Raw genomic sequence first — 10,327 nt, forward strand, 5'->3', positions numbered from 1 at the left:
GTGATACGGAGCACTTGATCTTGGAGCATGAGATGAAGTCTTGTTCTGAAAGCCTGGTGAGGGAGTCCTGGATTAGGGGGTGTCCGGATGGCCGGACTATACCTTCAGCCGGACTCCTGGACTATGAAGATACAAGATTGAAGACTTCGTCTCGTGTCCGGAAGGGACTTTCCTTAGCGTGGAAGGCAAGCTTGGCGATACGGATATGTAGATCTCCTACCATTGTAACCGACTTTGTGTAACCCTAACCCTCTCCGGTGTCTATATAAACCGGAGGGTTTTAGTCCGTAGGACAACATAGACAACAACAATCATACCATAGGCTAGCTTCTAGGGTTTAGCCTCTTCGATCTCGTGGTAGATCTACTCTTGTACTACCCATATCATCAATATTAATCAAGCGGGACGTAGGGTTTTACCTCCATCAAGAGGGCTCGAACCTGGGTAAAACTTCATGTCCCTTGCTTCCTGTTACCATCCGGCCTAGACGCACAGTTCGGGACCCCCTACCCGAGATCCGCCGGTTTTGACATCGACATTGGTGCTTTCATTGTGAGTTCCTCTGTGTCATCGCCGTCAGGCTTGATGGCTCCTACGATCATCGATAGTGATGCGGTCCAGGGTGAAACTTGTCTCCCCGGACAGATCTCTGTCTTCGGCGGCTTTGCACTGCGGGCCAATTCACTTGGCCATCTGGAGTAGATCAAAAGCTATGCCCCTGGCCGTCAGGTCAGATTTGGAAGTTTAAACTACACGGTTGACATCCGCGGGGACTTGATCTTCGACGGATTCGAGCCACTGCCAAGAGCGGCGCACTGCCACGACGAGCATGATCTAGCTCTGCCGTCTAACAGTGCCCTGAAGGCCGCACCCGCATCGGCTTCGACCCTTAATTCGGAGCCAACTGCGCCGATCGAGGATGGGTGGTTGGGCGCCGCCTCGGGGGCTGCGATCCTAACGGCGATCGAGCCGAACACCAGCCCCACACTCCGTGAGACTCATGATTCCAAGGAGCCGGACTCCTCTCCGGACTCCGAACCATTCGCGCCTCTGCCGATTGAATCCGATTGGGCGCCGATCATGGAGTTTACTGCCGCGGACATCTTTCAGCACTCGCCCTTCGGTGATATTATAAAATCACTAAAGTCTCTCTCTTTATCAGGAGAGCTCTGGCCAGACTACGGTCAGAGAGATTGGGATGCAGATGATGAAGAAATTCAAAGCCCACCCACCACCCACTTTGTAGCCATTGTCGACGATTTAACCGACATGCTCGACTTCGACCCCGAAGACATCGACGGTATGGACGCCTATGAAGGATAAGATGAAGAACCAGCGCCTATTGGACCCTGGAACGCCACCTCGTCATATGACGTATACATGGTGGACGCACCAAAAGATGACGATGAGAAGCGGAAGGACGCACCGAAGGCTTGTTCCCTCGAAAAACAGTCAAAGCGGCGACGCAAGCGCCGCCCCAAATCCCGCCTTGACAGAAATAGCGATCACACAGACCCAGCGCTGGAGCAGGGTGAACCGCTGCCGGACAATGGCAATCCAGATAATCAAACCGAACAAACAAATCCTATCAAGGATAATGGTCCGGACGACATAACGCCGGACAGACACCCGGAGCAGCAAATTGCCCATAAAAGGCTTGTTGCCACTGCGAGGAGTCTGAAAAAGCAGAAGCAAAGGCTCAAGGCCGAGCAAGACACACTCCAAATTAGATGGAGTAAAATACGTAACACTGTAGCAAGGTACGGCGACAATCGCCCCTCCAAGAGCTACCCAAAGCGGAAGCTGCTACCCGAATTCGATGAGGAGGCCTCAGAACCCCCACAACCAAATATCAAAGCAGCCACCTAGTCGGATAGACGACCCCTCTACCAACACAGAGCGGCATACAACGCTGCTCACAATACAATACGCGACCCATGCGAGGGATTGCACCCAAAGGACGGTGCAACAAGATCCATCTATGGACCACGCTAGCGCGCCCCAGCACACAATGCAACACAACAAACATCCGAACAACGCGGTACACCCAGCTACAGAGGTGCCGCACACCCCCTATGTTTCACCAATGAGGTGCTGGACCATGAATTTCCAGAGGGATTCAAGCCCATAAACATAGAGGCATACAACGGAACAACAGACCCTGGGGTCTAGATTGAGGACTACATCCTTCATATCCATATGGCTCGAGGAGATGATCTCCACACCATCAAGTACCTACCCCTCAAGCTCAAAGGGCCAGCTCGTCATTGGCTCAAATGCCTCCCCGAAAGCTCCATTGGAAGTTGGGAAGAGCTCGAAGACACCTTTCGGGCAAATTTTCAAGGGACTTATGTCCGACCTCCGGATGCAGACGATTTGAGTCATATAACTCAACAACCCGGAGAGTCAGCCCGAAAGCTTTGGAACAGGTTTCTTACTAAAAAGAACCAGATTGTCGACTGTCTGGACGCCGAAGCCTTGGCAGCCTTCAAGCATAGCGTCCGTGACGAATGGCTCGCCAGACACCTCGGCCAAAATAAGCCGAGAATGATGGCCGCATTAACAAACCTCATGACCCGCTTTTGCATGGGTGAGGACAGCTGGCTAGCCAGATGCAGCACTAGTGACCCCAGTACATCTGAAGTTAGAGGTGGAAACGGGAAATCACGGCACAACAACAATAACAAACGCCGGAATAAAGAAGACAGCACGAAGGGCATGGCAGTAAATGCTGGATTCAAAAGATCTCGGCCAGGTCAAAAGCCGCCCCCTAAAGGCACCAGGGATGAATTGTCCAGCCTCAACAAAATTCTGGACCAAGTATGTCAGATTCATAGTACCCCTGGTAAACCTGCTAATCATACCCACGGAGAATGTTGGGTCTTCAAGCAATCCGGCAAGCTCAACGCCGTACACAAGGGAGAGGATACACCAAGTGAAGACGAGGACGAGCCTCCCAAGCAAGACATGGGGGAACAAAAGAAATTTCCACCAGAAGTCAAAACAGTAAACGTGTTACACATAATCAAGGGAAAAAACAACGCGGCACTCCCAGGAAAATATACCCAAGTGCCTGTCACCACGAAGTCCTGCCACTGGTCATCTCAACCGATCACTTTCGACCATCGTGACTACTCAGCAAGTATCCAACACGCAGGATGGGCTGCCCTGGTATTAGACCCAGTAATTACCGGATATCACTTCACAAGAGTCTTGATGGACGGCGGCAGTAGCCTAAACCTAATATATCAGGATACAATCCGTGAGATGGGGTTAGACTCAACACAAATTCGCCATAGCAATACTACCTTTAAAGGAGTAACGCCAGGCCCACGGGCTCGTTGTACGGGCTCCCTCCTACTACAAGTTATATTCGGCTCCCCCGATAACTTCCGTCGCGAGCATTTAACTTTCCACATCGCTTCGTTTCAAAGTGGCTATCAAGCACTGCTCGGACGCGAAGCTTTCGCTCGCTTTAATGCAATACCACACTACGCCTCCCTCATACTCAAGATGCCCGGTCCACATGGCATCATCACAGTGCACGGAAATATCAAGTGATCTCTGCGCGCCGAAGAGAGTGAGGCTGCCTTGGCAGCCGCGCAGTAAAGGCGCCCGGACAAGTGAAAGCATCCAATAGGTCGTAAAGACCTCAGATACAACTAATCGAGTCCGGCACCGCTACTTATACCGAATAAATGGCCACACCCCTATTTGTCAATACAAGGGGCTCAACACGCGCAAACGAGTGGCAATTTCTTATCATCTTGAATTATACATGGTTTCTTTAAAAACTATCTTTTTGCACGACAACTTTTTCAATTAACTTCCTCTCTTTTATAGACGATCATCGTGCTACACCCGTCCAGGATACGGCACAACGGAGACACAGGCGCAGACGTGCAGCAGGGACCCGCTCCAAGGATTCTTTTTAGATTAAGACCCTGCGTAAACCTTTTTTGCTGTCTCTTGTTGATACATATCCATCGTTGAGAAGGATGCTGACGTCTTGGCATGTGGCCACGCCAGAACAATGCACGTACCTGGACACAAGGGGCTTCTTACAAAGGCCATTATTAAGGCCTGGTTTATACCACAAAGACCGAATACCTTAGGGAGTGTTCGGCGTCGCGAGTTTGGCCCTATATGCATCAGCTCCGAATCATTGTCTTTGGTCAAATGTTGGGTTTGCCCGGCTCCTGTGTTTTGGTGCCTTACGTTCTGCTTTACCGGCTAAGGTAGCACCAGGAGAACTACTGCGATTGTGCCCTGGTTCATCCGGACGAGCACCTCAGTAGAGAAAGGCGAAAACTGACTGTCATGATATAGCGTGAGACTGGTCAACCACTCGATGACCTGTGGGAATGTTAGAATTCCTCCGCCTTAATGAAGGGCCGTTTTCTGGACAGGCATGTACGCACCCCAGAATCGTGAGAGTGCGGAGCCACCAAGGGCTATCTAGTAGCCCCACTGTCAAAGTCCTATGGCTAAGTGAAAGTGTTAAAGCATTATAGTCCGGTTGCCTCACTCGCTCCGCTATCACCTCCTTAATAGGACCAAGACGTTGGGTTAAGTGTGAACACGTGTTTTTGCGAGCACCTCCGCATTATATGCGTGGGAGTTGAAGCCGACGACTGCAATCATTCAGGTTATACACATGTATACATAAACGGCCGCCCAGGAGGCATCATATTACTTTCAGGAAAAAGTATAAAAATAGCCTTATAAAAATTTATAAAAGCATTTCTCTTACAATGAGATTACATATCACTCAAACATGATATTTTTTTAGCACTGGGTCTCTATCAAACGGGCACCCTCAAGAACTTCTTCAAAGTAGTGCTCAGCAGCCTTTCGACCTATAGCCGAATCCCGCGCTGCAACATTGGTAGCATCCATCTCCGCCCAGTATGCCTTAACACGGGCAAAGGCCATCCGTGCACCCTCTATGCACGCCGACCTCTTCATCGCATTAATGCGCGGCACCACGTCAAGGAACTGCTGCACCAAGCTGAAATAGCTATTCAGTTTTGACCTTTCCGGCCATAGCTGATCCACAACAGACCTCGTGGAGAGTCCGGACAACCTATTTAGTTCGGCCCATTCGGCTAATTGGTTAGTCAATGAAAGTGGACGCTCGGGAGAATGGAATTGCCTCCAAAACAGCTGGTCTACTTCATGGTCCGTCTGACCCTGGAAGTACTTGGCCGCATCGGCAGCGCTCGCCGCCAAGTCCATATACACATCCTCCGAACTCCACAGCTGATCCAGAGGGGCATACTGTGGATCTCCGAACTTCCTCTGCAACATAAAGGATTTCCCAGCTACAATATCCCCGGCTTCCCGCAGCTCCTCCTTCTTTGCCCTCATAGCAGAGCGGAGGTCTTTTTTCGTCGCAGCAGCCTTCTCAAGGTCCGATGCCTTTGCTTGGTTTTCCTTTTCAAGAACCCGACAACGGTCGATGGCGGCTTTTAATTCTACGGCAATCTTGGCCATCTTGTCTCGGCTCTCTCCATGCGCGGCCTTCTTGGTTTGCAACTCTTCGGCCGCCTTCAAAGTAGCCGCATTACCCAACCTCGCTTGTTCCTTGGCTCGGGCAATATCTGCCCGCAAGGCTTCAACAGTGGCAGCTCCATCTGCAGTCACAACATATTAAAGATACTGGCATCATGCTGCTCTTCCTATGTGGCATTTACCAGATAATGACACTTACCTTGTGCCTCGTCAAGCCTTTTGTTAACAAGCTCGATGTCGGCGTCTGCCGCATCCAACTGCCATTCTAAATGGGCAAACTCGCTAGTCCGGCTAGCCACCGGAGCTTCCATCACCTGCACATAGAGGCAGTATGGTTATTACCTGGGAATATGATCCTCTGTTCGTCGTTGTTTCCGACGACAACCAGAGTCTCAGGGGCTACTATCTACACAAGGCACACCTAGCATGTGCAGGACTATCATACATTCTTTTACGTACCTCAAAGCCTGTCAGTAGACTCATAAAAGCTTCATGCAGTCCGCTTTCAGCTGACAATATCCTCTCCATCATCGTATTCATCAGCACACGGTGTTCATTTGAGATGGCCGCCCACCCCACCAACTCCCTCAGAACATACGATCGCACACTAGACGGTGTCGGACTCTTTTGTCTGCTCTCTTCGGGAGCCCGACACTGGGAGCTTCGGGGGTCAATGGGATTATCTTCTGGCCTCACCGGACTCGGAGAGGCCCTCCACGATGACACTTCAGGGTCGCTCTCCATCATCTCTGGAAGAAGATCCCCTGAAGACGAGCTCATTTGAGAGGGGCTAAGGCTCGAACTGCAAAAATATATACGGTGGTTATTTTCTCAGAAGAAAAAGATGGCATATCTGTACTATTCAAGTATTTCGGGTCAGTTACGACTCGCGGGAGAATTGATCCCCCCGCGGACTTTGTGCGGCAACAGCGCCCCCCAAGGTAGGACCCTTTGTGGGAGACTTCTTCTCCCGTTTGGAAGCTTCGGCTTCCGAATCCCCGGGCGCAGTCCTTTTCCTCTTCTGGTCGTCTTCCTTCATGGAGACGCTCGCTCCCTCGGCTAGAATAGGCAGCGTTGGGGGCCCGCACCCGCCCGCATTATCCTCCATAGTATCTTCCTTCAAGGGCTCCGGGCAAGGTGCGGTCTGGAGCATCTTTTCTAATACCGGATTTTCCAAACCCTCGGGGAGGGGGGCCGAACACCGAATCAACTTCGCCTTTGTTAGCCAGTCCTGGTCAAAAAGTGGACTCTCAGAAATAATTTCGTAACAAAGGAGAGATAGTATGTTCGGCCGGAAGATGCCTTACCTATTCGGCGGCGTGGTTACTACTCAGGCCCACGTCCTCGGTGATTTCCGGACACTCCACCTGAGGTCCGAAGAATGACTTGTACATCTCCTCGTGCGTCAGGCCAAGAAAATTTTGAATGACACGCGGTCCCTCGGGATTGAACTCCCACAGGCGAAGAGGCCGGCGTTTGCAAGGCTGGACTTGACGAACCAGCATAACTTGTATTACCGCAACCAAACTGAAATCTCCATTGAAGAGATCTCGAATATGGCTTTGCAGTATAGGCACGTCCTTGGCTGGACCCCAGCTCAGACCTCTGCTGATCCATGACATCAGTTGTGGTGGAGGGCCCGAGCGGAAAACAGGGGCGGCCGCCCACTTGGCACTTCTAGGAGCCGTGATGTAGAACCACTCCTGTTGCCACAATTCAGACACCTCTGGGATGGAACCGTTGGGCCACGGAGCTCCCGTCATCTTGCGTATTGAGGCACCTCCACACGCTGCATGTTGCCCCTCGATCATCTTCGGCTTCACTTCAAAGGTCTTGAGCCATAGGCCAAAGTGAGGGGTAACCCGGAGGAAGGCCTTGCACACGACAATAAATGTCGTGATATGAAGAAAGGAGTCCGGAGCTAGATCATGGAAGTCTAGCATGTAGTAAAACATCAAACCCCTGACGAAAGGATCCAGAGCAAGGCCTAGACCTCGGAGGAAGTGGGAGACGAACACGACGTTCTCGTTGGGTTCGGGGGTGGGCACGGCCTGCCCTCGGGGAGGCAGCCGATGCAAAATCTCGGCGGTCAAATATCTGGCCTCCCTCAACTTTTTGATGTCTTCTTCCGTGACGGAGGAAGGCACCCATCGGCCTTGAAGGCTAGATCCGGACATGATTGAAGGTTCGGAGCACCTGACCTGAACTTTGGGCGCTTGAGCTTGAGGTGGGGGGAGGATTCGATTGAGCACGGGAGGGAAAATTAAAAACCTTGTCCCTTTATAAAGAAGGTGAATATCAAGCGTCCTCTCTGTGTCCGTTTGGACTTGCCTATAATCTAGGAGTCCTAGAAGCGGTTGGGTTACCCACGCCCGTATTGATGAGAATCCCAGAATAAGGGGACATGATCTCTACTTTAACAAGACGTGCCAAGGAAACCGCCTCGCATGACGCGCTGAGGTGGGATAATGAAAACGACTCGGATAAAGGCTTGGCCATGGTGTGTCACACTACGGAATACGTCAGCAGATTAGATTTGTGTAAATATTATTCTCTCTATAGCAATATGTGGAAACTTATTTTGCAGAGCCGGACACTATCTTTGTGTTCAAAATCTTCTATGAAGTACTTGGAGGAGGAACCCGCCTTGCAATGCCGAAGACAATCTACGCGCCGGACTCGTCGTCATTGAAGCCTGGTTCAGGGGCTACTGAGGGAGTCCTGGATTAGGGGGTGTCCGGATGGCCGGACTATACCTTCAGTCGGACTCTCGGACTATGAAGATACAAGATTGAAGACTTCGTCCCATGTCCGGAAGGGACTTTCCTTGGCGTGGAAGGCAAGCTTGGCGATACGGATATGCAGATCTCCTACCATTGTAACCAACTTTGTGTAACCCTAACCCTCTCTGGTGTCTATATAAACCAGAGGGTTTTAGTCCGTAGGACAACATAGACAACAACAATCATACCAGAGGCTAGCTTCTAGGGTTTAGCCTCTTCGATCTCGTGGTAGATCTACTCTTGTACTACCCATATCATCAATATTAATCAAGCAGGACGTAGGGTTTTACCTCCATCGAGAGGGCCCGAACCTGGGTAAAACTTCGTGTCCCTTGCCTCCTGTTACCATCCGGCCTAGACGCACAGTTCGGGACCCCCTACCCGAGATCCACCGGTTTTGACACTGACACCTGGGTTGGGTGGGTGGGAAGATCCATTGCCACCTTTGCTCTTCTACTGATAAGGCTGACGGAACGGAGGAGGAGGAGGCAACCAATACTTTTGCTGCTTAGTTGCAACTTGAGTTGAGGAAGAGGGAGTTGCATCCTGACTCGCTTCTCGGAAGCATCGCACTTGAGTTGAGCAGTCTCTTGTTTCAGTGCCATGTTGTAAAACTCATCGTACTTCTGCGGCTCAAAAAGCACGAGAGCTAGTTGGAGATCTTCTCTAAGGCCACCTATGAACTGATAAATCATGCTCTTCTCGTCTGGGATGCCTTGATTAGCGAAACGAGCGAGCTTCTGGAACATGATGTTGTACTGGTAAACAGACAAGCTGCCTTGCTTTAGATTGCGGAACTCCTCACGCTTGCTCTCAACAACACTCTGAGGAATGCGGTGAGCTTTGAAGTCTTAATGGAATTCATCCTAGGTAATCACATGACCTCCTCTGGAATCTTTGTATTGCTGATACCATTCTGCAGCTTGGTCTTTGAGTTGGAACGAGGCAAACTTGACAAAGTCCTCAGGCCTGACATTGCTGCACTCGAAATGCTTGCAGATATCCACGAGCCAATCATCAGCATCTATTGCCTCGACATAGTTACTGAAGGTCTTTGGCTGGTTAACGAGGAACTGGTTGAGTGTAGCAAACTGATTCTGATTGTTGCCATGGCCTTGATTTCCTTGGTATTACTCTTGCAAGAGTTGCATGATCAGCTGCGTGTTGGCATTGGTAGCGGCCATCATAGCTTGCCATGCCTCCGGAGGTGGAGGTGGTGGCGGCGGTTCAGGATTCTGACGTGTTGGAGGAGCCATCCTGAAGAGGGTGACATCCGTTAGCATCTTGACAGACATATATTCAAGCTGAATAAAATGGATCGAAATTGCAACATATAGTCTTAACATCCAAACAAAATGAACGAATGAATTCCAATAGAAATGGTCACACTTCCATAAATTGAGAAGCCACTTAGAAAGAGGTAGAAGAATAAAACAACAAGGTACGGACAAGAACAAATACTTGGTGAGGATTACCCAATCCCAAACCAAATATCCGCGGAAGAAATGCTTGAGCTACATGAATTCCCACCTACGAAACTCCCGAAATTTTTCGGTTATGCAATCAGGTGTTGGGGATACAGGGGAAGCATAGTACCTCACCCAAAGCTAGCAAACCCTACATCCAGTTGTATCCATCCTTCAACACATAACCAAGAAATCTTCGGAAATCATTTACCTCAACCTTCGAAAAGCATCCGTTATACGAGTTATGGCAATACTCCCAAACTCCCGCCCAGTACTGGGCGGCGTCGAGGTTATCTCACCAACAACTGCATAAAAGAGATTTTCAATGTCGGTGAAACTCAGGTATTCCAGAATTGCAACGATAAAATTGTGACGACAACACCTCGAAGCTCAACTCCCCGGGACACTGCCACAACCCCTATATGTCAGGAGGCACCAAGAACAATGTTCTCGTCACAAAACCATCAGAACGATTCCAAGATACCTGTGTGATCCTAAAACTAATTAGTGAAATTTGAGAAGATAAGAGTCAAAACTCTATGTCAGGAAGCCTCACCAGAGCGA

This window comes from Triticum dicoccoides, chromosome 3A, assembly GCF_002162155.2.
Source record: "Triticum dicoccoides isolate Atlit2015 ecotype Zavitan chromosome 3A, WEW_v2.0, whole genome shotgun sequence".
NCBI classification, from domain to species: Eukaryota; Viridiplantae; Streptophyta; class Magnoliopsida; order Poales; family Poaceae; genus Triticum; species Triticum dicoccoides.